We start from the raw sequence: 27,277 nt of genomic DNA, 5'->3' as shown, positions 1-27,277 counted from the left end.
AGGATTAACTGTTTTGAAGGGATATTATAGAGCTATGCATTAAGGGTCTTATACATAACACAAGCAGAAAGCTACAATTCAAAATATAAAGGGATGATGAAGCAGGGAGAAATTCAGGAAATAAGGGAAGAGTGTGAATTTGGATGTAGATTCTTAAGGAGAATAACAACAGGCAAAACAATCCTCCTTAAGAGTGAACCTGCAGGCTACCCTAAAAATTATAGATGAATAACTTGCCTTCCACTGACATATAAACTATACACTGGAATTGGTGCCAACAGAGTTTATAGTCATTTAGAAGAAAACTCAAGTATGGCAGTTGCATAAAAGGGCAATAAAAGAAAGTCATATGGAACAAAGAATCATTTGTTGATAAATAAAGTCATACTGGAGAACTGTAAAAAGGGGAAGAATTTAAGTATGGCACGGATTGACTACAAAAAAGCATTTGATAGGATCCCACATTCATGGATAAAAGAGTGCTTAAAAATGTATAAGATACACCCTACACTGATTGACTACATTACAGTGACCATGAAACAGTGGCAGACAACTTTGCAGTTAAGCCATGATAAACGACAGATTATTAACCCAGGGATAAAAATTCAAAGGGGGATATTCCAGGGTGTTAACTATCTCTCACCGTTGTGATTCTGCCTTGCCATTAACCCGTTTACTTAACAGCTTAGGCCATGACTACAGTTTGGCTCCTAAAAAAACAACCAAGTGTAAAGACTTCTCATCTTCTGTTTGTCGATGATTTAAAACTGTATAGCTCATCAGACGAGGAATTGAAAGCACAGTTGCAAGTTGTCAAACCTTTTTCAGATGATATAAGAATGTCATTTGGTCTTGATAAGTGTGCAGAAGCAACCTTTACAGCAGGAAAACATCAGTTTGGGACAAGAATTGATATAAAAAAACTCAAGCAAGAGGGAGTATTTAAATATTTGGGAATTGATGAAGGATCAGCAGTAAAACATGAACAAATGTGAATAAAATTTAGTAAGGAATACTATAGAAGACTTTAATTCTGAAAATAGCATTGACATCTAGGAACAAAATCCAAGCAATAAACTAGTTTGCTCTTCCTGCCTTAACTTACAGTTTTGAAGTGATTGACTGGCCCCAAAACCTGTTGGATAGATTAGATAGGAAAACAAGAATAATGCTTCAAGCTCACCAAATGATTTATAAAAATCAGTATATACCAAGATTATATATTCCTTATTCTGAAGGAGGGATGGGCCTCTTTGAAATTGATTACATGTATAGATCTGCAATCGTGGAACTCTACACATACCTGCTGACCTCACAAGACCCAAATGTAGTGAAAGTTTTGAAACATGAGGAGAATAACTCTAAGATGACTTTTCTGCTTAATTTAGCAGAAGCATATCGGCGTCAAACAGGAATGGAAATCAAACCAGAAGTAGATAAAAATTAAGCAACAACTGAATGTGCCAAAAAACAAAAGAAAGAATATAAGGTGAAGTACCAGATGAGAAGGTAAGAAATGTGGAAAAAGCACAAATATAGTTGCAAGTATAGAATACTTCTGGAATAACCTCATGTTGATCAGGAATGAACACTGGAATGGTTAAGGAGAGGCGAATTCCAAGAGATGAAATCTTAATATTGGCAGCCCAAGATAGTGTGCTATGTACACTCTGGTTTACAAAGTCCATTGAATATTTTGGAGAAACAGACAAATGTAGGTTTTGTAAAACCGAATTGGAAACAGATGCACACCTCGTCACTGGATGAGACATACTAATGGCAGAAGTATTGTATACTGAAAAGCATAATAACGTGACAAGACTATTACACTGGGGATTGTGGAAACATTATGGTATTGAAGTGGCTGAAAAATACTTGAAACATGAGCCACAGAGCATCATAGAAAATTATGAAGTTGTATCACATGGGATCACCTATTACCAGCAGTTCAAAAGATAGATGCTAGAAACCCGGATATATAGTGGTCCAAGAAAAGAAGATAAAAGTATCTTTGATCATTGAAATTGCTACACCCAGTGACTACAGTGTCTTGCATACAGAGAGAGATACAAAACTTATAAAATATGACGATCTGTAGGCAGAAATGAGAGCAATGTGGAAAAAAGATACCCAGAGAGTTCCAATAATAGTTGGAGCAACAGGTCTTATAAAAACGAATTTACAATTGTATTTAGATATGTTGCCAATTCATGTAACCCCGTACGAACTGCAGGAGTCATTACTGGGCACATTGCAAGTGGTGCGAAGAGCACTTTTGGCTGACATCAAAGACTGAAACAATACTAATTTCATGAACTTTAATTGTACTTTTATTTAGGAATGGGGTATATTCCTGTCATAGTATTATAAACCCAAAAGATTTGGAGAAATTAACAAAGAGGGAAGCTGTAATCTGAAGTTGTTAATCTTCTTCCTATTCATTACTGATGGGTTCGGTTCCAAGCCCTCTGAACCGAGTCAGCCTTATACCACGCTTGTGTGCACCAAAATCTCTCGAGCTAAGCTGCTACCCACATTGCCCTTTGCTCAGTTACCTCAGATCTCGTTTGCCGCCCAGCCATATAGCAGCGTTTCACCGAGCTCTCCAGCTAAGAGCTTTTTTCAGAGAGGCCATCCCCAGGAGATCAAAGTACTCTCCCCTCCAGTGGATCAACCCCATTGGTCCAAAGGTTTGCCGGTGGACGCTATGGTGGTGGCGGTAGCCATGAAAAAGGACCTTGCAGAAGAGAGTCCTGCTGTTCACCCGCCCAACAGAGAGTTCCGGGTAGTGGACAGGTTAGGGAAGCGAATCTTTGCATCAGCAACCTTTGCAGTTAGGTCTCTGAACTTTCTGGCACATTTTACGAGGCTCCAGAGAGATCTTAACTCTGAACTCTCCGGAACTCTCTTGGGCCAAGTATCGGATGGATCACGAGATAAAGTTGCTTCCCAACTTGCCACCCTAGAATCAATATCCAATTCATCCATGAGGTTGCTGTCACATGCTAGAGCTGCGGGTGCCGGTGTAGTCATGAGCCTGGATGCTCATTTGCGACCTCACGGACTCCTTCAAGTCTTCTTTTCTGAATGCCCATATCTAGCCATCTACTCTGTTCAGTGCTAAGGTGAAGGATACATTAGCCAGGTGCGAGCAAGACTGGGGAAGACCTTGTCTGTCGTTGGCCTATGCTTTTCCAAACCTCAGCGTTCCTTCAACATGAGTCAGAGGAGCGGAAAGATGTGGCACAAGAAGTCTCAAGGTCCTTTCCGAGATGCACGTGATGAGAACTCCTCCAGAGGCAGAGGGGGTTCCAATAATGGAAGACTTCTCTTTCGGGGCAGAGGGGGTCCCCGAAACCAGGCCTCCAGAGATTCCTTCTCGGGTAGACCATATCAGCGCTCCTGAGGCGAGCTGCTCGATTGCTTTCCTCTGGAAGCAGTCGGGGTGCATTTTTCTCTGCACCAAGCTGCCTGGCTCTCCATTATGAACTATCAGTGGGTGCAGAGAATCATTACCAGAGGCTTCCATTTTCCCCTAATAACTTATCCAAGACCTCCGAAATCCCTTCCCGATGTTCCTCCCAGTCAAAGGGAGGAGGCAGCTTCTGAAATACGAAAGCTATGTCAAACACAAGCCATCCAACAGGTCCCCCCAGATCAGTGCGGATCAGGGTTCTACTCAAGATTCTTTTTGGTGCCAAAGAAAACGGGACTGGAGGCCCATCCTGGATCTCAGCCAACTAAACAAATCGGAAGTTCAGACCAAGTTCCGCATGGTCACGATTCAATCCATCCTTCCCTTTCTGTGGGAGGGTGTGTGGATGTGCTCATTAGATCTCCGGGATGCGTATTACCATATCAAGATGAACAAGCGCTCTAGGAGCCTCCTTCGCTTCCGGTTGGGAGCCACTCACTACCAGTTCAGAGCCCTGCTTTTTGGTCTCTCAACGGCCCCCAGAGTGTTCATGAAATGTCTTGCAGTGGTAACAGCTCATCTGAGACTTCAGAGATTCCAGGTGTTTCCATACCTAGATGATTGGCTCATCTCCACCCCCACCAAGCGTCATCTGGTCAGGGCCCTCTGCTACACACTGGCTCTAGCGTAGTCATTAGGCATCACTATGCATTGGGAGAAATCGAACCTTCAACCATCACAACAACTGGAATTAATTGGGGCAATATTCAACACCCAGTCAAGCCTGATCTCACTTCCTCTCCACAGGTTTCAGAGACTAAGGGCACAAGTTCAGGTGATACTCTGTCGAAGCAATGTGTCTGCAAGGGAAATCCTCCAAGCCTTGGAAGCTATGGCTGCAGCCATCCCCATAGTTTCCTTAGCCAGACTTGACATGAGATTACTACAGTGGCTCCTTCAGGCCCAGTGGATACCCAGTCTTCACCCCCTGAGCTCACAGATTCTCATCACTAACATTTGCAAATGAGATCTCCTCTGGTGGATGAGTAAAGACAAAAATCTTTGGTGTCGCCCCTTCCAGGTTCCACAGCCCAGCGCCACGGTGACCATGGATGCTTCCCTGATCGGGTGGGGGGGGCCACTTCCAGGGAAAGTCAGTCCAAGACACGTGGTGCGATGTAGAGGTCAATTTGCATATCAGTGTACTGGAGTTTAGAGCGGTGCTATTGGCGTTGCAAGCTTTTCATCCACTCCTTCCATCAGGATTGCTGTCCAGTCGGACAACATGTCCTTGGTCTGGTACATGAACAAGGAGGGACCAAGTCTTACCCCCTATATCGTGAAGCCATGAGAATCTGACAGTGAGCGATAGCTTCCAACCACTTTCTGATCGCAACACATATCTCGGGGAGCTCCAACGTGATTGCGGACACACTGAGCAGATGCATTCTTCATCCTCACGGGTGGTCTCTCAACCCGAGTGTGGCAGCGGAAATTTTCAGCCGTTGGGGCCAGCCATGCTGTGACCTTTTCGCCTCCCCTTCAAACACAAAATGCAGCAGCTACTTTGCCCTCTTTCCCCCTCTCGGGGAATCACCGAGAGATGCTCTAATCCACGATTGGCCCACGGGTCTCCTTTATGCTTACCCTCTGATTCCTCTGATTTCCCCTGTTCTACGGAAAGCTATTCGGTTGAGAAGCAAAGTGATCCTCATTGCCCTGTTCTGGCCTTGTCAAGTGTGGTTTCCCTTCCTTCAACCTTATCTGTTACAACCTCCTTGGATCCTAGACACTCGTCAGGACCTCATATCTCACCCACAAGGGCTGACTCTCCCGAATTTGTCCACTCTCAAGCTGACAGCTTGGTTTCTCCACTTCAGTTAGTTGCCATGCAGGAAACCCCTCTCTTCTCCCATCCGGGATATTATCTTGGCCTCTCATAAACCATCCACCAGGAAACTTTACAGGGATAAATGGAAAATATTCTCTATTTGGTCACGTAGTCAGAAGCTAGATCTGTTTTCAGCCCCCATAGCCACTATCCTTCATTATCTGGCTGAACTCTTCGACAAAGGGGCCTCAGCTTCCAACATTCGAGTCCATCTAGCAGCTGTTTCCAACTTCCATAACGGGTCTGAAGGAGTGCCACTTATCTCCTCTTGCCTTTGCAAGACCTTCCTCAAGGGTATTTTTCACAGCAGGCCTCCCATCAGGCAGCCAGTGGAAGCATGGAATGTATCCTGGGTTCTGCAGGCTCTCTCTCTGCCCCTGTTTGAGCCGGCTGCGACATGTGATCTAAAATTCCTGTCATGGAAATCCTTATTCCTGGTGGCTATAACTTCAGCCAGTAGAATTTCTGAATTACAAGCATTATGTATCGAGCCCTTATCTGATCTTTCATAAGGACAGAGTATCACTTCGTACTAACTCATCCTTTCTCCCCGAAGTGGTTTCTGATTTTTCAATTAACCAGTCCATAGAGCTCCATGTGTTTTTCCCAAATTACTCTAACAAGGGAGAATACTGCTTACATTCCTTGGATGTTCATAGACAATTATGTTTCTATCTAGACAGAACTAAATCCTTTTGCAAGTTGGACCAGCTTTTCATTTCCTTTGCGGGCCCTAGAATGGGAGGTGTAGTATCGAAAGTTACTTTGTCTAAATGGCTAAGGAATTGCATTGCCTTCACATATTCACTTACGGAGGGATCGAAGCCTGGCCAAATCAAAGCTCACTCAACTAGGGCTATTGCAGCATCTGTTGCCTTCCACTCTAGGGCCTTCATGGATGACATTTGTGCAGTTGCCATTTGGGCTAATCCCCACACCTTTATCAAGCGTTACAAATTGGATCTGATCTCCAGGGGAAGAGCGGCCTTTGGCTCAATGGTTCTCAGGAATGTTCTTCCATAAGGGCCACCCAGGTCCTCCAAGTAGCTGGGGACTCGGTCCTATCAGTGATGAATAGGAAGAAGATTAACAACTTCAGATAAAGAAGTTATGTCTTACCATAACGTTCCATCTGAGTTGTTGATCTTCTTCCAGTCATTCCACCCTCCTACCAACCCCCTCCTAAGGTTCCTGGCGGATCTTCTGGGTCTTTGTGGTGTATTAGGGTTTCTGTGCAGAGATGGCCTCTGACTTATTCTTCTTCTATATGTTGCATGCAGACTTGATCTGAGGTAGCTGAGCAAAGAGCATTGTGGGTAGCAGCTTAGCTCGAGAGTTTTTGGTGCATGCAAGCTTGGTATAAGGCCGACTCTGTTCCAAGGGCTCGGAACCGAACCCATCAGTGATGACTGGAAGAAGATCAACATCTCAGATGGAACATTATGGTAAGACATAACTTCTTTTTATGTTCATAAAGTAGCAGAAAGTATACTAAGAACTAAGGCAACACGGGAGTTGAAAAATGTAATTCTGTCTACAGGGATGACTGCAGTTAGGGGTACAGAGGACAGGAGGCAAGAGAGAACTGGGATTTACTGGAGGAAACTGGCTAAGACATCAAGGTATTGGAAACAAATAATTAGAGATGGAAATGTAATAGAATGGGAAGAGGCCAATAAGACATTTGGACTGCAGGCTACAGATTCCCTTCTCTATCAGTGACACAGGCAAAGTGAAAGGGGTGAGGATACCTAAGTGAAAGACCTGCACTGGTTGAGTTTTTTGTTGAATCTAGAAAAGAAGCTGCAATTGAAAATGGATAATTAGAACATATAAAATATTGCATGATAACTGCAGGAATCTGTAAGAGTCGGTCTGAAAAGGTTGGGAATAGAGATTAGATAAGCAATTCACAAAGAAACAATGGGAGGACATATATGCAATAAAGTCTCGAAGACTTAGGATTTTTGCTTGGATGTGTTTGCATAGGTACTTTTATACCCCAAGCAGACACCAAAGAATCTTTCCTCAGGTAGATGTCAAATGGTGGAATGTAATGGGGAAGAAAAATATATCTGGGGCATACGTTTTTGGAGTGTAATGAGTTGGCAGATTTTAAAAATTCCTTGTAAAGTATTCTGTCAGTAATACTGGGCAAACAAATGAGTGTAACTAAGGAAATAATTTTCTGAGCTGGAATACAGAATCTGAATTGCCTAGATATAGTAAGGCCTTGTCAAATTTATTCCTGGTGGCTGCCAATAAATCAGTTACTAGAAAATGGAAGTCAAAGTCTAAACCAACCATACTTGAAATCATGAATATTGTAACAGAGATAAAAGAACAGGAAGTGGAATCTTCAGAAAAAGGTTGGAGTAAATTGCATAGAAAATGGAAATTGTGGGAGTAATATATCCAGAAAATGTTTTTGAAGCAGGAATGAGGTTTAAGAGAAGGCAGGAATTGAACATGTTATGTAATGGATGGATTATATTGTATAGAGGAATATATATATAATGTGTAATGTTTGTAAATGTGAACTTGAACATGTTAATATGGTTCAGTTACTTTTATGTAAATGTAATTTTGCCTGTGTCACAAATATTAATTCAAGTAAGGTGTTTAAAAAAATGGTGGGCCTGATGAGGGCCAAATATAGTGGAATGATGCCATGCCATTGCTTCTAAGTTGACCAACTTGAAATGATTTCCTTACTACCTTAGACACATGTTGGTTGATAGCAGTTTATTATCTACTTACCTACCGAAATCCCTGACTACTGATTCTGTTCTTAGAGGTGTGCTATCGATGAGGTAATATCCTAGAGTGGCTGACTTCCCCAGACGGTGCTGTTATGCATTTCTTGTCATTGAGTTTTTAGCAATGGCTTTGGCACCAGTTATTTGTCTGTTAGTCCTTCCTGTAAGATGTCAGTGCCTTTTTTAAACAAGAATTGACTTTATTGAAGTATCACTTATGACGTAGGCTATCATACATTTACAGTAGATATAAAAAGTGTACACACCCCCTGTTAAAATACCAGTTTTTTTGTGATATAAAAAAATGAGTACACAATAAATAATTTCAAAACTTTTCCCACCTTTAATGTGACCTGTAACCTGTACAATTCAATTGAAAAACAAATCTGTTAGGGGAAAAATATAAAAAATAAAAAGTGTACAATAAGCTGGTTGCATAAGTATGCACATCCTGAAACTAATACTTTGTTGAAGCACCTTTTGATTTAATTACAGCATTCAGTCTTCTTGGGTACACACCTGCCATCAATTAGAGACTCTGATTAACCCCAAATAAAATTCAGCTGTCCTAGTTGCTTTTTCTCACATTTACTCAGTTGCCTGCTACAGCAAAGGCCATGGTTTGCAGAGAGCTTACAAAGTATCAAAAGGATCTCATTGTTGAAAGGTATCAGTCAGGAGAAGGGTACAAAAAGAGTTCCATAGCATTGGCTATACCATGGAACACAGTGACGACAGTCATCAAAAAGTGGAGAAAATATAGGACAACAGTGATGTTGCAAAGAACTGGACGTCCCTCCAAAATTGATGAAAAGACAAGATGAAAATTGGTCAGGGAGGCTGTCCAGAGACCTACAGCAACACTGAAGGAGCTGCAGGAATTTCTGGCAAGTACTGTTTGTGTACTGCATGTGACAACAGTCTCCCATATTCTCCATATGTCTGGACTATGGGGTAGGGTTGCAAGACGGAAACCTTTTCTTACACAGAAAACCATCCAGTCCCGGCTAAAATTTGGAAAACAATACATCAGGTCTCCCAAAACCATGTGGGAAAATGTGTTGTGGTCTAATGAGATCAAGGTTGAACTTTTTGGCCACAATTCCAAAAGGTACGTTTGGTGCAAAAGCAATACTTTGCATCATCAAAAGAGCACCATCCCCATAGTGAAGCATGGTGGTGGCAGTATCATACTTTGGGGTTGCTTTTCTTCAGCTGGAACTGGAGCTTTAGTCAAGGTGGAGAGAGTTACGAATATTTCCAAATACCAGTCACTTTTGGCCCAAAACCTTTAGGCGTCTGCTAGAAAGCTGAAGATGAAGAGGAATTTCAACTTTCAACACGAAAATGACCCAAGCATACATCCAAATTAAAAAAAGAATGGCTTCACCAGAAGAAAATTAAAGTTTTGGAATGGCCCAGCCAGAGCCCAGATCTAAATCCAGTAGAAAATCTGTGGAATGACCTGAAGAAGGCTGTGCACAAGAGATGCCCTCACAATCTGACAGATTTGGTGTGCGCTTGCAAGGAAGAGTGGGCAAATATTGCCAAGTCAAGATGTGCCATGCTGATAGACTCTTACCCAAGAAGACTGAATGCTGTAATTAAATCAAAAGGTGCTTCAACAAAGTATTAGTTTAAGGGTGTGCACACTTATGCAACCAGATTATTGTATGTTTTTTTTTTTTTTTTTTAATACGTTTTCCAGATTGGTTTGTTTTTCAATTGACTTGTACAGGTTATAGATCACATTAAAGGTAGGAAAAGTTTTGAAATTATTTATTGTGGTCTCATTTTTTTATATAACAAAAACCTGGCATTTTAATAGGGGTGTGTATACTTTTTATATCCACTGTATATAAATGAAAACAAACCATATGGACATATTTTCAGTTGTAAACATTATACATCATGTATAATCTTCTGTACAGTCATTATCAGTCAGACATTACATAGCTCATTCAATTCCTACCTTCCATTAAACCTCATTCCTCCTTCAAAACATTATTCTCCATGTATTGCTCCCACAATTCCTACTTTTTCTGTGTATTTTTTCTACCCTTTTATAAAGATCCCATTACAATTATTTTGTCTCTTTTACTATATTCATATTCACCACTTCGAGTTCAGTTGGTTTAACTTTGATTTCCATTTTTCTAGGATGTTTTTGGCAGCCAGTCACTACAATTAAACTCAGCAAGGCCTTTCTATGTCTAGGCAATTCCAATTGTGTATCATAGTGCAAAAAAAATCATTAACTTAGTTACACCAATTTGCTTACCCAGTATTTCTGATAGAATAGTCTGCAGGGAAATTTTAATGTCTGCCAGCTCTTTACACTTCCACAAATATGTTCCCAATTTAATTCTTCCCCATCGCACCTCCAACATTTGCAGTCTACCTGAGGAAAAATTCTTTGCAGTTTGCTTGGGATGTAAAAATGCATATGCCAAGACTTCCAAGCAAAGATCCTAAATCTTCTAGACTTTGTTGTGTATTTGGGAGTTATACATATATCCTCCCATTGTTTTTTGTTTTTTTCCTGAATAGCTTATCCAGATTCACTTCCCAATCTTTTCTAAACTCCTGTGATTTAATCTGTAGTCATTGTGCAATATTTTATACGCCATACTAATTGTCCCTTTTTTAACAGCAGCAGTTTTTTTTTTTAGATTCTTATAAAAACTCTACCAGTTCTGGTCTTTCACTTTGTATCTAGGATGTTAGTGTTTTGGAAGATTCTGTGATTTGTCCTAGTTTACAATTATCTACAAACTCAGTAAGCTAGAGGCAGCTGACACTGGCCTTTACTCCAAGAAGTAGATGCCAAAAAGGAGCAGACCCAGCACACAATACTGAAGGATTTCATTCATGACTGGTCTCTCTGTGAAGGTGGTTTCCCCTATCCTAATTTAAGTCCTGTCTGAGTGCCAAATGCCTATCCAGCACATAAAATAAGAGTTTATGGCTGTATCTGTAAGTTTGTGTACAAAATTTGAGTAGGATATTGTATCAAATGCCTTAGCCTGGTCAAGGCAGGTAGTATGCACCATTTTGCTCTCAACCATTGCCTCTGTGATTTTTTTCAAGAACTGTGCGAAGTTGAGTAGGCATGATCTGTGGCACAATAGGTAGCACACTCGCCTTTGGTGCAGAAGACTGTAGGTTGTGTTCCCGCACCAGGTAGATAGGTTGCTGATGTTGCATTGCAGCATATGGGGGGGGGGGTATTGCACTCCTGAGTATATTGTTCTTCAGGTGAGACATGAAACTGCAGTCTCATTTACTTGAGTTTGTCGTAGCTCAGGTGAATGTAAAAGATCCCATGGCATTTTTAGAAAAAAGTAGAAGAAATTCCCTCGATATCCTGGCCAAATTCTGCTAGTAATATAAATATTTCCTTGGGTCTCACCTAAAAAGAGGCTACTAGTCAAGTGGGACTATCCCAGTCAACAAAGAATAAATAAAATAATAAAAAAATAAGTCTGCCCTTGACGAATTTAAACTGAATTGGATCCCATGTTGAAGGTTTTCTATGTCTTTGTTGAGCATTTCTATGATAATTCTTTCCATGGCTTTGCATATGAGGCTAGTCAGCCTTATTGGTTTGTAGTTACTGGTGTCTGTTGATGACTCACCCTTGTGCAGAAGGATGACCATGCAGTTCTCCATTCGCATGGCACAACGCCTGTCTGGAAACTACTGTTAAACAGTGACTCCAGTGATCCCATTAGGTCATTGTTTCAGACTATTTAGGAGGCACCCTGAGATATTATCCAGGCCCATCAATGCTGTGTTTTTGTCCTTAGAGAGAGCATTGAGGATATGTACCCCAATGATAGCATGGGAGGTTTTGTTTAATGTCATTTTTAATTAGCTACTTCTGAAAGCCAAAAACCTACCAGTAGTGTATGACAAAGCTCAGTTTTGGTCCCTCTCCTGTTGGGCATATATTTCTCAAACCTTCAGGCCAGCACATCTGTCCTGTGGTTAACTAAGTTTGCAGATGACTGTAAATTGGATGTTATTTGAACTTCATCTGACTCATAGTTGCTCCAGTAAGACTTGGACCATGTTAGCAACTGGTGCAAAGACAATAGTCTCAAATTAAATGTAAAAAAAAAAAAATTGTCATAGCTCATGTTGGTAAACAAAACCTTTTCACTTGCCATATAGGAGATGCCCCCCTCCAATCAAACATTTCTTATCATTTGATCATCATGTCTCCACAGTAGACAGTAGTTCAGAAAACTTTTTATCTGGCCCATCTAATTTCCAAATGTGTCACCACTAGATCCAGAGCGGTCTTAATTCCACTTAAAACATATATTATCAAACTCATCATTAAATGTAATGCGCCTTTTGTTTGCATTTATCTAAACATATAACACTTTTGAGAGACCTTTGACATATAACTAAAAAGATCAATGATCTAAAAAATCTGGTAGCCCTTTGTTTGTACACCGTCTCTTACCGACTCCTCTCTGGAGATCTAAGTCTAGTCTTCCGTGCTATGAACTAATAGCTGAGGTGTATGGCCCATAACTTGGGCGATCTAGGCAGTGTTGGGTATAATAGAGATGATCCATGCTATAATTGTGCGTGTGTGTGTGTGTGTTGCGCATACTAAATGTGCACTGATGAGAGAAGGTGGCCTCCAAGTTCAATAACTACTTCTCTCCTGTATTGAGTGATTGTCAAGTAACAACAAATAATTTTCAGTAAGCATGAGGCATTTGCTGCACTGCCTACAGTTACTTAGTGCTACTAGGCTGGCTGGAGATGGGGCAAAAGCTGACTGAGATTTCATGACAGCCAGAGAAGACAAAGGAGTACAAGGAAACAGGACTGTGTAATAATCTTCTTGTTGTGTAAGACAGAAGGATATAAAGGAATGAACTAGAAAATGGGAAGTGGTTTAAGGATATGAGAGTACGAGATGCAGCTACTATAGACTCTGGGTACAGTACGTGATAGTGCTAGCATTCACAAGTGCAAAAAATGTAAGAATGATGGCAATATATAGGAACATTAACGTGATCAGTAGCAATTGGCAAATTTAAAACAGCCGTAACCTCTTGTTTGAGGTGCAGTAACTCAGAGCAGAGCTTTAATATTTTTTAACAGTCAGTTCAGCCAGCAGTGTGACATCTGCAGTGATCACAGGTGAGATCAGGTGCAGTCAGTAGCTGAAACAACAGGTTAATTCAGTCTGTACCTTATTAGTAACAGTAGTGAGCAACAGAAAATCTAATCCAATGGCTTCAAGTATAGCAGTCATAGAGCAATAGCTACAGATAGTCTGAACAAGTAACAGAAATAAGTTAATTTTGTTGTTGTCTACCTAGTGTCAGTAATTAAAAACAGTTTACTTATTTTGAATTTGTTAATCTGGGTAGAACACTGATTCCATTGGACCTCAGCCCAGGAATAAATACATTCAATACAAATTACCAATATGCAAAGTGAAAGACAAAATGTGTGGTCTGTGCCCTGAAGACTAGTTTGGGGGCTCGAGGAGAGGGCCTGAGTGGCTAAGATTTCTAAAGTTGCATGTTGGTTCACCTCTAAATTGTCTGGAGGCTAGTGGGGGAAGGTATGATTCTTGATAAGTTTAAACAGCTGAGAGGCCAATAGAAAGTCAGTACGTTGTTTTATGGGTGGCCACTTGGCTTTTTTTCAATGGTTTTGCAGTGGCATTCATTGTTCATTTCTTTGGGGAAAGAATGATGAATCTGCATTTGTCATTTGAGGTGATTTGAATGGTGGATACATTTCTTTGAGGCTGTAACAGTCAGAGGGAAACTGTTTTCTAGATGAGCCAGTAAGATGCCTTTACCTATGGCATATCTGTCTGGTCTAGATCCTATTGGATCACAATAGGAGAGAATTTTGTGTGCGTGTTTGTATTCCAGGCGGAGGTGGAGATTTAGGAAGGAGTCCAACCAAATCCCTTTGCTATTTGGAGTGATGTTTTCAGTGGTGGTATTCAGATGATCAAGTACTTGTAGAAGTCTGGACTTGAGCCTAGTACCAACTAGCATTGTTTGTGGATTGGAATTAATAATTGTTTATCACTCACCCATTGAGTAAGGGCATGAATGCAGAATTACCTGAAAGTGTGATAACAGCAATGCATTTTGGGGATTGTCAGTAATGAACAATGCAAGAAACAGCAATCCACAACAGTGAAAAGGACAGTTTCCAGTGGTAAGATCTGTCACAACACATTTATTTACCCAAGTATTTTGCAATGTCTGTTTGTTCTGTAATTCTGTTTCAATGACTCTCCATTGAAAAAAAAAATAGAACCAGTGTGGCTATTCAGGAGTAAAATAGTTGGTCGTAATGTCTGCAGGGTTTCGTTGCAGTGATACAGTTGTTACCAGTTAGCAGGTGCCAGCCTACTTTGTTTCTTTTTCTCCCAGTCCCTGTCAGCCATCAGCTCCCCTATGATGGATGGGCCAGTTTGTTTCCATTATGGGAAACCATCATCCAGACAACCAGCAGAAGTTTTTGCTTCTATAGTCTTAGGTTCTTCCCCAGCGATTGCAGATCATATTTGCAGATGCAAGGGCCTGCTCTGCTTTCCCCTGTGTACTTTTCTACAGACTGCCATTGAAGGCTGCAACACAAATGTGGCTTGGAAATCCAGACACATGTTCTTCGTCTCTGTGCTGCATGCTGTGCACCTTTTTTCCAGTATGGGAATGGACCACCTTCTCCCCCAAGAAGGATGAGCCATTATCAGCCACAGACTCCCAACCTACTCTTGTGGGCTTCAATGCCAAAGCTTCTGTTCAGTCTCCGTTCAGCTGGTTTGCAGCCAGTGCTTCTTCACTCTATAGCTGACCAGACAAGAATTTTTTTCTGTACTCCAGCCAGTGGGATGAGTTCCAGTTTGGAAAGAATAATATGTTCTGGAGGGTCTGTCTGTTCCAGGCAGGGGGCATGTTCTCGTTTGGAAACCACTGTATGAAGCTTCTGTCAGCTCACTCATTAACTCCTTAACTTTCTCTGGATTTATTTTGTGTTAGTCAGTAAATGTTATTTTCAGATGTTTCCAGCCAGTGGGATGAGTTCCAGTTTGGAAAGAATAACATGTTCTGGAGGGTCTGTCTGTTCCAGGCAGGGGGCATGTTCTCGTTTGGAAACCACTGTATGAAGCTTCTGTCAGCTCACTCATTAACTCCTTAACTTTCTCTGGATTTATTTTGTGTTAATCAGTAAATGTTTTTTTCAGATGTTTCAGTACCTTATGTTTTACATTTAGGCACAGTCTTGCCATGTGCTGAAGCAGTGAAGTCAGTCTTGGGCTACTGTGCTATTTGGTAAGCATTGGACAGAACAATTTGTTCAAAGCAGTGACCTCTCCAGCTGCTTTCATTACTTTAACCCCGTTTCTCATTCTGATTTGACCTGCCATTTCTGTGCTTTTGACCTCTGTATTTTCCTCCCTTATCCTTTTGCTATCTGATTTTCTGTAGTTTATTTACCTCACTTATTTCACAAGCAGTTTTCTCTGTTTTGTGGTATGGCTCTTCAGAAACTTTCAGCTGAATTAAGTTACTTCTTAGTATTCTCAAATAACTGCTCAAGCTTGTGAACTAATCATTTGTGGGTAACAACCACGTTAATGGGCACTCAATGAACAAACTCTGTAATGATTTGTAATTGTTCCCATTCTTACGTCCTACTGTTAATGGGGCAGCACACTTAATATGGAAGATATCATTAAAAATTAAAAAACTGATTAAGTTCTGGAGAGTGCAACACACGACTTTCAATTGTTTTGCCCAAGAATCAGGCCTAAAGCCAAAAAATAATGGGAGACAAAGTCCCAGAGTCTGGGACAATTCTAAATATTACCCTAATTCACTTAAACATTGGAAGAATTGCAGGTTTTGTAACAACATGCATTTTCTGAACAATAAAACGTATAAAATTCTTAACATTTGACATTAGTGACTGTAATCCTCACTGATTTAACAAAAAAATCAAGCATTTTACAAGGAATAGCATAAAAACAAGAGCCAAAATCAGGGACTGTTGAGTGTGGTTAACTTTTCATTGCTGCTGCTGAAATGTGTATTTTTGTGTTTTTTTAGTGAGGTTTGTTATTACTTATGCCAGGGAAAACTGTGCTGAATTGATATGTAGATTTGTAGTATCCTTTCTAACATGCAGCCGTGGGCATTTCATATGTTTTCATAGTTACAATAATTAGGTCTGACAGTGTCTATTTTTTTCTACCTCTATGACTTTATATTTACCTTTATTGCTTATGTAATGCTGTGCTAAATGCTGAGTCAGTGAATCATTCTACTTCAAGGCACTGTTACGTCTTCGTTTTTCATTAATCAAGTATGTAATTTTATTAAAATTTGTCTGTGTAAAAGTTACTGTGTCTGCTATTGATTAAGCTTCATCAGCCCTCTAGGCAGTTTTAACACATGCCTGGATGTGTGTCTGGGGTTTGACAATTTTTAGTGTACATTTTATGAATCACAGAATACTGTTTGCAAAAGGCTGTCCCTGCTGTTAGAACTGGTGGCAAACTTCGCTGAAAAAATTCTAATAGCCAAGTTCTCACACTAAAACACCTGAATTCATATTTGGTATATGTCACTACCCCAAAAGCTAAGACATTATCGGTTTTAATTTTGAAGACCCTGTTGCTGCATTTGAGGACATGTGTTTCATTAGTGGATCAGGCAACTTACATGTTGTGCTCCTTTGTTTTGCTGAGAAACCTTACAACATGATTGTGCAAGTCCTGCACTATCCTCACAGCTGAGAAATACAGTATGTATTTAGCCAGTAATGGTAGTATAGAGGGAAAACCCCCCGACTGTGATCAAGGATTTATTGGGTGCTTGGAAGCACTTGTAGGGGTTGGCCATGTCCATCCTTGGAGGGAGGGTGTCGTGAAGTAGGCTGCCCGTAGCCACAATCCTTCACAGGAGGGCAGTGTTGCAGTGGATGTCTAGAGGGTGAACTTTCTGCTTTCCAAGCCACCACCTAATGGTAGCCCTCACTAGCAAGTTCCTGAATGATGGTCCCCACAGGATGTGTCTCAGCTTAGTAGATCTACAGCCTCCCCACTGTTAGGAAACAAATGTACTCTAGTCCAAAAGGAAGAAACTCGTTGGTCAGCTGGTGGTGGGGGGACACAGAAGAAAATACATTACCTGTCTCATCACAAAGTATGGGAGTTGAAGTGTATCCCTTTAATAACCCAGTTTAGCTGTTATGGTACTTTTAAGTTTCAGTCAGTTTCATTTATCATATATGCATCAGTTCTCTTGCACCTTAAGACACCACATGAAAGATGCAAAGTTAACTCTCTGAAAATTTATTACGGTCATGCCACATGACTGGCACATTCTTTTGCTGTTGCTCTATATTTAATTATTTCCAAAAGCAATTGCCAGCTTTCTCTGTCTAAAGTGTCTTGTTCAGTTATTTTTGATCAAACTGTAAGATGTGTGGCTGTTATTACATTATAATGTAATAGAGTAAACCAGACGGAGGTAGGTGACCTCAATAGCCACTACATTGTTACAAGAGCACTGCATTGTGGCCTAGGCACAGTGATGTTTCCAGATGACCTGTGTTTGATGACATGGGCATTGGAGGGACTGTGCAGTAGAGGAGGTGAGTGAGAGTCCAACACCAGCTCTCCCATACTGGGGGAAATGAGGCTGTCCAGGCTCGCGGCATTAACAGCCTTGTGAGCTGTGGTGCTCTAAGAGGTGTATGCCTCTCATTTTGGAGGCTGAACATGTGCAGAAGCGAAGAAACACCTCCTGAAGGCAGTCAAAGCAGAGCTTGCAAGGCTTTTGAGGGTGGAGAGCTTAGGGCACACTATTCACCAACAGTATTATGCTGCACATTAAAAGGGTACAAGTAAGCAAGAGATCTATTTTATTTATTTATTTATTTATTGACATTTGTTGATCGGGAGTGTCCGACTGGACATAGGTCCATTTTCAGCGGAGGCCCGGGGAGAAAAGCTCCACAGTTAAAATATACAGACAGTAGTTACATTGGATTTACATAGCGATTAACAATTTGATTAACATAGCAATTAATTGCAAACATAGTTGCAGATGAAGAACATAGTACATCAGTAGACAACTAGATTCTTTATCTGCGAAGTACATAACAGACATTAACAATTGTTACAATAAGTTCCTGCCGTATAATAAGTTGTAGGCTTATGAGCATTTGAGCTTGCTATAATCAAGGTAGTTAGTGGGGTGGAAAGAAAGGTAGTGGTTGGATGGGGTGGATGATATTAGAGTGGGAGTTGCAAGGGCATAGCCAGCATGTTTTTAGGTGCTCTTTAGTAAAGTTGTGAAGTGGGTGCATGATGGTACGGAGGTAATTGTGGGTGGGAGGGAGTTCCATAATTTGGCTATGGTGCAAGAGAATAGTGCTTCACCATCAGAGTTATTGGCTTTAGTGATCTGCAAGTGATTTTTGTTGCTGGATCTTAGTGGTCTGGTGGTGCGGTAGGTTTGGAGTAGATTTTGGAGGGATGGGACATTTAGTGTTTGTGGGCGAGTGAGAGTTGATACCATTGAAGGAGGCGAGGTAGTTCAAACCAGCCCATTTCAGCAAGTGAGAGACTGTGGTAACTACGGTAGGATGCCCCTGTGGCGAATTTGGCGATTTTGTTGTAGGAGGTTGCTAGCTTGTTTAGATCGCATTGCCTTAGGTTGGTATATATTGGAGAGGCATAAAGTAGGGTGGAGATAAGGTGGGAATTTGCTACTGAAATCTTTGCTGCTTTGGTGAGAAGTTGCTTATTTCTCCATAACGCTCCTAGTTTTTTGTGGACTTTTTTTATGGTCATGGATATATGAATGTCAAATTTTAGTTTATTGTCCATTTCCACTCCTAGCAATTTGGTGTGTTTTGTTGGGTGTATAGTGGTGGTGTCTTTTGCTGTGATGTTAAAGTGAGAGTTGTTTTGAGTATGTTTGGTGGGTTGGAAGATGAGTAGTTTAGTTTTGTTTGAGTTGAGTATTAATTGGGCATCGGATAACCAAGTTTCAATAGAGGAAAAGGCTTCCTGTGTGACTTTTTGCAGTTTGGGTAGGGACTGGGTTGAGCAGATGATGGTTGAGTCATCTGCGTATTGTATGAGTGTGCCATGTTTGGTGGCAGAGGCTAGGTTATTGGTGAAAATAGAGAAGAGTTGGGGTCCAAGGATGGATCCTTGGGGAACCACTATAGAGACAGGTAGTTGGGGAGATATGTCATTCTGCCATACAGCGGATTGTTGGCGGTCAGACAGCTAACTCTGAAACCAGTTGGTGACTGATTGAGAGAAGGATAGGTTATTGAGGACAGAGATGAGTTGTTTGTGTGGGACAGGGTTGCCAGATGTCCCTATTTGGGCGGGACTGTCCCGAGATCAGCAGCCTGATCCCGAGTCCCGCCCTGCCGGTTTAAATCCTGGCCAGCCTCCGCTTTGTTTTTTTTTTTTTTTTTTTTGATTGGCCCATATACCTGGCATACAGGCCAGTCAAAAATCGCTAAACACGGAGCTTCTTGTGTTCCGCATTAAACAGAAGTAACTCCATGTTTAACGATTTTTGATTGGCCTGTATGCCGGTATATGGGCTAATCAAAAATCTCTAAGCGCGGAGCTACTTCTGTTGAATGCGGAACTGCAATGTTCCACATTAAACACGAGAAGCTCTGTGTTTAGCGATTTTTGATTGGCCCGTATGCCGGTATACGGGCTAATCAAAAATCGCTAAACACGGAGCTACTTGTGTTGAATGCGGAACTGCAATGTATTAAACACTAGAAGTCCGTGTTTAGTGCAGAGCTACTGTTCTTTAATGCGGAACTGTGTTCCGCATTAAAGACCTTTTTTTTTGCTCTTCACTTGCCGTTTCATCTCTACCTGGCTGGTTGGAAATCTGGCAACCCTGGTGTGGGAAGATGAAGTAAAATATGTTTGTTCTTTTGCTAGCAACCTAGGAAGAGTTGTGGTGTGAATATTTTAGTGTATATGCTAGATCTTCAGTCGTGTTTAGGACATGTATTGTTGTAATTAAGTGTGATTTTGTGATACGCAGCAGAATCGGAATGTGCTGTACAAATCTGATATATTTGATTAATATTTCTGATAACCATACTGATGTCCTGACTGAAATCACTGTTGATGTATTTGTGACATGTGGGTTATCCTGCTGACATCTGGCCAGGGTACGAAAGCTACCTTCCCTTGGTCATGCATCCAACGCATGACCTCAGCTGGTATGCATAGGGATACATAGGTGGACGTACAAGCACGGGTCATTTGATTATCTGCAAGCCAGCAGCCTAAAGACTACTGAGAGAGGAGATTGGTCACCTAGGAGGGGTGTAGCTCGAATAGGTAAGAAAATGCCCCTGTACCCAGGTAACAGACAAACAGGGAAAGGAAACTGAAGGTTGAAGTGCGATAAAGAAGAGGGGTGGAGGGTGGGATGGAATACTGCAACAGTGATCAGTAGGACATCTACTGTTATGGTAAATTCTTACACAGCTGTAAGATGTCCCGATTTAAATCACTGTTGCAGTATTCTTGACATATGGGTAGACTCCCAGAGTTGAAGGAAGAAAGGGTGGGTTGCTACTGAGTAGAAGAGTTGTCCAGCAATCCGGACAGGACTGACTAAGCAAAGGCTGCCCTGTGACTGGAGAAAGCATCAGTAGTGTAGTGTTTGGTAAAGGTGTGTACAGAGGACCAAGTGGCTGTCTCCAAGTTAGATCTGGAGTCTGTTCTTCTGAAAAAGCTCCTGAGGAAGCCACTGCCCTAGTGAAGTGTGCTTTAGGGCAGGAAGGCAAGATCTTATTAGTGTGTAGCAGAAAGAGAGAGCCTTAGAAATCTAGGCTGTCCTACCTCAAGTGATCAGTAGAACATCTACTGTTATGGTAAGTTCTTACACAACTGTACTTTTTAATCAAGTCAATTCACTTCTCTTACTCACTCTTTGTCTGTGATTTGTTTCTTCCTAGTAATGACTGAAATCAGTTTTATGGGTCAATGTATTATCTGAGGAATCAAATTCAGTCAGTCAGTACTTCTTGGTTATTTTGGAAGAGAAACACTTTACTTCAGTGGGTTTTAAACCATTTAAAAAGTATATTGAAAGAGACAGGGTATTGAAATGTGAACAGTTTTGAAGAAAAAGTATGAAATGTATTATACAAACACCCAGTTGTTAAACTTGAAAATGAAGTGGTGAGGCCAACAAGTCATTCACTGAGATAAGTGGGAAGACTTAGACAAGCGTTATAAAGCATTTATTTACTGAGAAAGTAGTAAATCATTAGACCAGTCTTCCCAGTTAGGTGGTGTAGTCAGGGGTGGTGTAGTCAGGAACTGTGTTAAGCCTCAGGAAGTCAATAGAGAGGTACAAGAACACTTTCATTCTTAGGAGAAGAATGTGGACCCACCACAGAAGTACTGATATCTGCAGGTGGCTGTATTGCGTAGATGTGCTTGGCAAGCTTTATATATTAATCATTATCTATGGATTTATCATGAATTTCATAGTACTTTTTATTTTTTAGATTGTAGAAGATCAGACTGGAGTTGTGATAAAGGTAAGTGAGATATTTTTTATTTATTTTATTTTACATTTGTTAACCGTGAAAGTCCGACTGGATACATGTCCATTTTCAGCGGAGGCCCAGGGAGAAAAGCTCCAAATGTACATAATAAGTGTAAATACAGTGAAATTCTTACATTGATGTATAACAACATTGCTATTTATTTAATGATATATACACACATACATTTTTCTGAAGGACAAACAGGAAATGGTTGGAAGTTGATAGCTGAGAAGGAAATAGTTAGTGATTACATATGAAAAGGGGAAACACATAGCCTTAAAGTGGCTAACATACATGATATCGACCTAATTTCATATCTTACCAGTAGGTGGGAGACAAATTAATTCTGAACAGTTAAAGGATCAGAGTATTATTCTTGTAGCAAGGTTCTCATATATAGTTTGTTTGAGTGGGGTTAGTCAGGGTTTGTACATGGACAAAGCCAATGTGTTTTTAGGTATTTCTTTAGGGATATTTTGAATTGGGATAAGGAGAACAGAGTAGTATGTTCAGCAGGAAGTACATTTTTACCAGCAGAGTTGGAGAATAGTGATTCACCAGCTGAATTGTTGGCTTTAGCAGTTTGTACTATTACTGTTTACTTTGAGTTGTACTTTATCTGCCCGCATGGATTTCATGTCAGATATTTTTCAGTTGCTATACATTTTTTCCTGTGGTTTTATAACTGTCGAGCTACATGGTCATACTAAGAAACCATTTCTGTTGCATTATATTTTGTCACAATTTGCTTCACAAGTCTTTAAATGCTGAACAGACTGTATTTAATTTTATTCCTCTTCACAGAACACATCCCTTGATGGCTTCTCTACATGCACCCACTCTGCCCATTTGTTCCATGGGACAGGAATTCGACATCCTTGGCTTAGACAAGAGTCATAAAGCTCATTTGTTCCTGCAAAGATAGCCCTATTTGAACAATACATTCGTAGAAGGTGATATTCAGGTGGGAGGAAGCAGGCTAGTTTGCCAGTGCCACTGAGCATATGCTACTATTCCCCCTTCCTCTTGATGGCTCCCGGAACACCACTGTGTGTTGCTTGCTGTAGGGAGCATTCTTCTGTACACCAAATCCCCAACTTTCTGCACACATGTCATGGCAGTTTGTGCTGATAGGGATAATCCTTCACAGGAGCAACATTCACTGCTTCTTCTAGGTTTCCACCAAGTGGCAAGCTAAAGCAAACTCCCTGCCCCAAGATGAGTGAGCTGGCAGTGGTCTGTTAATCCCATCTTCCCCTGCCCAAACTATTACTAATCAAATTTGGGTCACCAGTGCCATAGTCGATGCTTTCTTTCTCTACACGACTGAGCCTGGACTACTAGCTCTGAATTTTTTTGCAGGTGTTAGAAATGACCTTTTGTTACAGCTGTGGTTTTCAAGTTCTACAATCACTTTTTGAACAAGATCAAAAACTTAAAAGAAAAACACAGGTCACACAGGTCTGAGGAACACACCAAGCTCATTCATTGCTTTCTGCTCTGAAATGTAAGCCCTATTAACTAGTAACATATAACTAATTAAGACATGTATTGGTAAAATTACTATATGTCATTACAGGTTTGAGGGACATACTAAGTGAATTTGCTGCTTTGCACTCTGAAATATAACCTTATTAACTAATAACATTTAAAAATATGCTTTGGTAAAATTACTTGTCACTTTTAAAGTTACAGATCCATTTGACTGGACTTTATAACATTTCTCTGTAATCAGATGAGACTGAGAAATTGTACATTACTGATAAACAATGGTGAGGAAGACATTTGTTTTTTTGTAATAGTGCAGCAGGTGGCATTATTCAGTGTGTTGGGGAGGAGAATATATTTTTTTTTAGTTTAGACTTGTAATAAAGACCTCCTTTATAACAGCATTTGGTAACTACTTTTAATTCCAAGCCTTGTTAGGGCAACTCCTACAATACTGAGACTAAATGAATGAAAATGTGACTTGTGAGTATGAAGTCTGAGACAGCTGTGTGGCAGTAGTATTCAAGGTATGGTGATCTCAAAGTTAATATATACAATCAACAGGCCTGCACCCCACATTTTGGTTTGCATGAGGCTTTATTCCCTGTAAAAAATCAATTTTAAAGGCGTATAGTAATTTTTGTTTGCTGTTTTCCTGCATTGTTGTTTTGTAATTACAGGACTTAATATTGGAATTTCAGTAGGGAGCCCAGGCCCTTGTCCAGAATTAACTTTTTGAAAATATGATTGGTTTTGCTCCTACTACATTTATTTTCAGGTTTATCTTTTAATTACTTAATATACAATATTTTGCTCATTTACTGACTTTATTTTATAATTTTGTAACTTTATCCTTATCTTTCAGTTCTGTTTGGTTCAGCATACTTTCAGTTTGAAGTTCAGTTCCTCTGAGGTATTTTGCCATTTCCAGAGTCATTGTATGGCAGGTCACATCGGTCATCATTTAAAAGATCTAATTCCTTAATGAGGTATTCTGGCACACATCTATGATAAGTCACATTCAGATGAGCAGAGTCCAGCATCGTAGTTGAGCAGTGACCCCCCCCCCCCCCCTCAAAAAAAAAAAAAGTTCAAGGAAACAGCACCCATAGTTACAGGCTAGAAGAGTTGTTTTGATTTTTATTTTTTACTTTTTTCATTAACAAAAGTCACATATTTAAGTGACTAGGTCAAGATCCCACAGTCTTTCTTGCAAAGTTCTCCAAAACATCACAACAGTAGTTTTACATAAAATGTAAGTACACACCAGCATAATTCTCCTTTCTCTGCATCAATACATCTACCATTATTGCCCCTTTTTTCCTGTTGTGATCAGTATTATTTCTTTTATTTTCCTTTGTCCCAAATAATCCATTGAATGTCTACAGTGAACTCCTTTGTGTAATATTCACATGCTCATTTTTATCCAAATGCATCTCATGCAACACTTAATTTGTGACCTACTCATATTGTTGTTGTTGTCATCTTTTGGCTTTTCCCGGTTAGGGGTCGCCACAGCGGAACTCCGATCTGCTAATGATTGGCAGTAGATTTTCATGAACGCCGAGGTGCCAGCTCGACGTTCCACCTTCAACGAAGGCACGCCCATTTACACATGTCTTTCGAGCACCCATCCAACTGCTGGGAGGACATGCAGACTCCACACACAAGGCACTCCCCGTACTCCAGCCAAGAATCGAACAGGAGAACCTCTTGCTGTGAGGCAACAATGCTACTCCTGCACCACCGCGGAAATACCATTTATACACTTAATAAATAAGTAAATTGTTCTGATTAGCTTTTCAACCAGGAGTCAGAACATTAGAGCATTAACATAAGTTTACAAGGATTTTCACAAATATGACAAAACAGACAAGCACTGTTAATATAAAAATAATGCACTGGAAAAAAGTCTAAATGGTTTGTTTCCACTACCAGCAGGTAACCCTGTGGTATCGTGATGACCATGCGACTCTGATACCAGATATTTTCTTGCAGTGTACATTCTTCATGTGTCACTAGTACTGTACATAAAATATGTTGCATAACACTTCAGTGGTGTCTTGTATTCCTGTGGTATATGTGGCATGTCTGCATTATATGAGGTCTTACACATGTAACCATATTATCATCATGTGGTAGTTGATGTATCCCAAGATGAAACAATACTTACATTAATGGTGCCTTGTACTCCTGTGGAATATGTGGCGTGCCACTACTGCATTATACATGGTATACATTCTTGAGGTCTTACACATGTAATCATAATAATCAGGAGGCACCTGATGTGGTATTCTCAAGGTGAAACATTTACAAAATAAAAAAAAAATGATAAAATAAGTCAATTACTACACTCTACTGAAGGATGTAAGGAAGAAATGAGCTGCTAAACAAATATAACCTGCAGCATATCCAGATACCTAAATATTACTTTACACACTTCAAAAGGTGCAAGACCAAAAAGCACTGAAAAAAAAATTGCCAACACTCTTTGTTGGCAGTTAAAACAGGTATATGTGTCCTACTCATATTAATATTACTAAATCCTTATTTTCTGTCTGTACCTGAAGGCTGTTTACATTGCATATAAATATTAAAACCAAAATTATTCACCAGCAGGACTTATGGACACACAGTTTATTCACCAAGTTTAGCGCTTTCATCAATAAAGTTGACTTTATCAGAACAATTCACACAGGCAATCATGAACATTTAAATACAACACAAAGTAATGCAATAGGCTAAAATCTAACCAGTCAATTTCAAAACTACAGAATAGATTAATACATTAATAGATTTTTAAAAATATATATTTTTAGATTAGTATTAAATTGCAATGAAATCACTTAGATGCCTTGTTTATTTATTTTTCATTGGAATGTCTAAGGTTGTATAACAAATTTTGTGATTTAAAAAAAAAAACAACTTTTTGTAATCATACATTTTTTAAGAATATGAAGTTTTAACTAATCAATTTTAGGTAAGAGTATATTTTATTGCAATTTAATACTAATCTAAAAATATATATATTTTTTAAATCTATTAATTTATTAATCTATTCTGTAGTTTTGAATTTGATTGTTTAGATTTTAGCCTGTTGCATTACTTTGTGTTGTATTTAAATGTTCATGACTGCCTGTGTTAATTGTTCTGATGAAGTCAGCTTTATTGATGAAAGCGCTAAACTTGGTGAATAAACTGTATGTCCATAAGTCCTGCTGGTGATTTATTTTGGTTTTAGTGGGGTTTTCTTTACCAGTTTTGCCTCGATTTTTTGGTCTTTAGTGCATATAAATATTAACAAAACAGTTATTCTGATAAAGCCAATACTCCCGCATATACATGACCCTTTGAATAAATGCTTCCATCTTGTGGAGCACATGCACACAATAATGCTTGGCAGCCTGATCTTATATGTAGTTGTTTCTGTTTATAGCTATCTGAACTTGAGACATGTTCCCAGACTTTTCCCTTCAGTAAGAACACTCAAGAAACAAAAGCTAAATACATTTTCTAACCCCTATCCCCTGTGAGTTGTGGCACGTGCACATACATACACACGCGCACACGAGTGCATGCTCACTCATACTCGCACACACACACACACACACACACACACACACACACACACACACACGCAAACTATATATACCTTGCAAAATAAATTCTTCCCTCCAAATTGGAGCAGTTATTCCAAATTAATGGCTGCACTCACAGGTACTGCATATTATATAGATAACATTAGCCAAGCTAATGCATGTGTTAAAGTATGTATTTTCACTTATTCAGAATGTCATTTGTTCTTATCTTATCTATATTTCTCTCCCAGATGTGAAAATAACTTATCATCTTTTCAGTAAGCATCAACTTTTAGTCTGAAAATAAGATGTTAGCAAACTTTAAACAAAATTGTGCACTGATTTATTCAATGCATTAAACCATTAAGACTGCTAGGGAGGTGGGTGCTTATAAAATTATTAATTTCCAACAGTCTCAAACTGCATTCCTATTTTCATAGAACAGCTTGCCAATACAAGTTATTTTCCAAATGCAAAAAGACTTACCTGTTATTCATGAATTTCTTTATTTTTCATGTTTAAG

The 27,277-nt window shown here is 39.9% G+C and overlaps 1 protein-coding gene across 6 annotated transcripts in view; it reads left to right on the top strand.

Moving 5' to 3' along the window:
• Positions 1–27,277, top strand: part of ADD3 (adducin 3) — a 3,087,715-nt gene that overhangs the window by 1,778,222 nt on the left and 1,282,216 nt on the right. For all 6 annotated transcript variants that reach the window (XM_044055712.1, XM_044055702.1, XM_044055704.1 and 3 more), the window contains one exon: positions 21,647–21,679. The gene's annotated coding sequence lies outside the window, so the exon portion shown is untranslated. The remainder of the gene's footprint in view (positions 1–21,646; positions 21,680–27,277) is intronic.

Source organism: Protopterus annectens, chromosome 14.part0 (assembly GCF_019279795.1).
Source record: "Protopterus annectens isolate FY-2018-M chromosome 14.part0, PAN1.0, whole genome shotgun sequence".
NCBI classification, from domain to species: domain Eukaryota; kingdom Metazoa; phylum Chordata; order Ceratodontiformes; family Protopteridae; genus Protopterus; species Protopterus annectens.
Note: the sequence above shows the minus strand (reverse complement) of the source record. Positions and strands in the feature narration are given on the sequence as shown.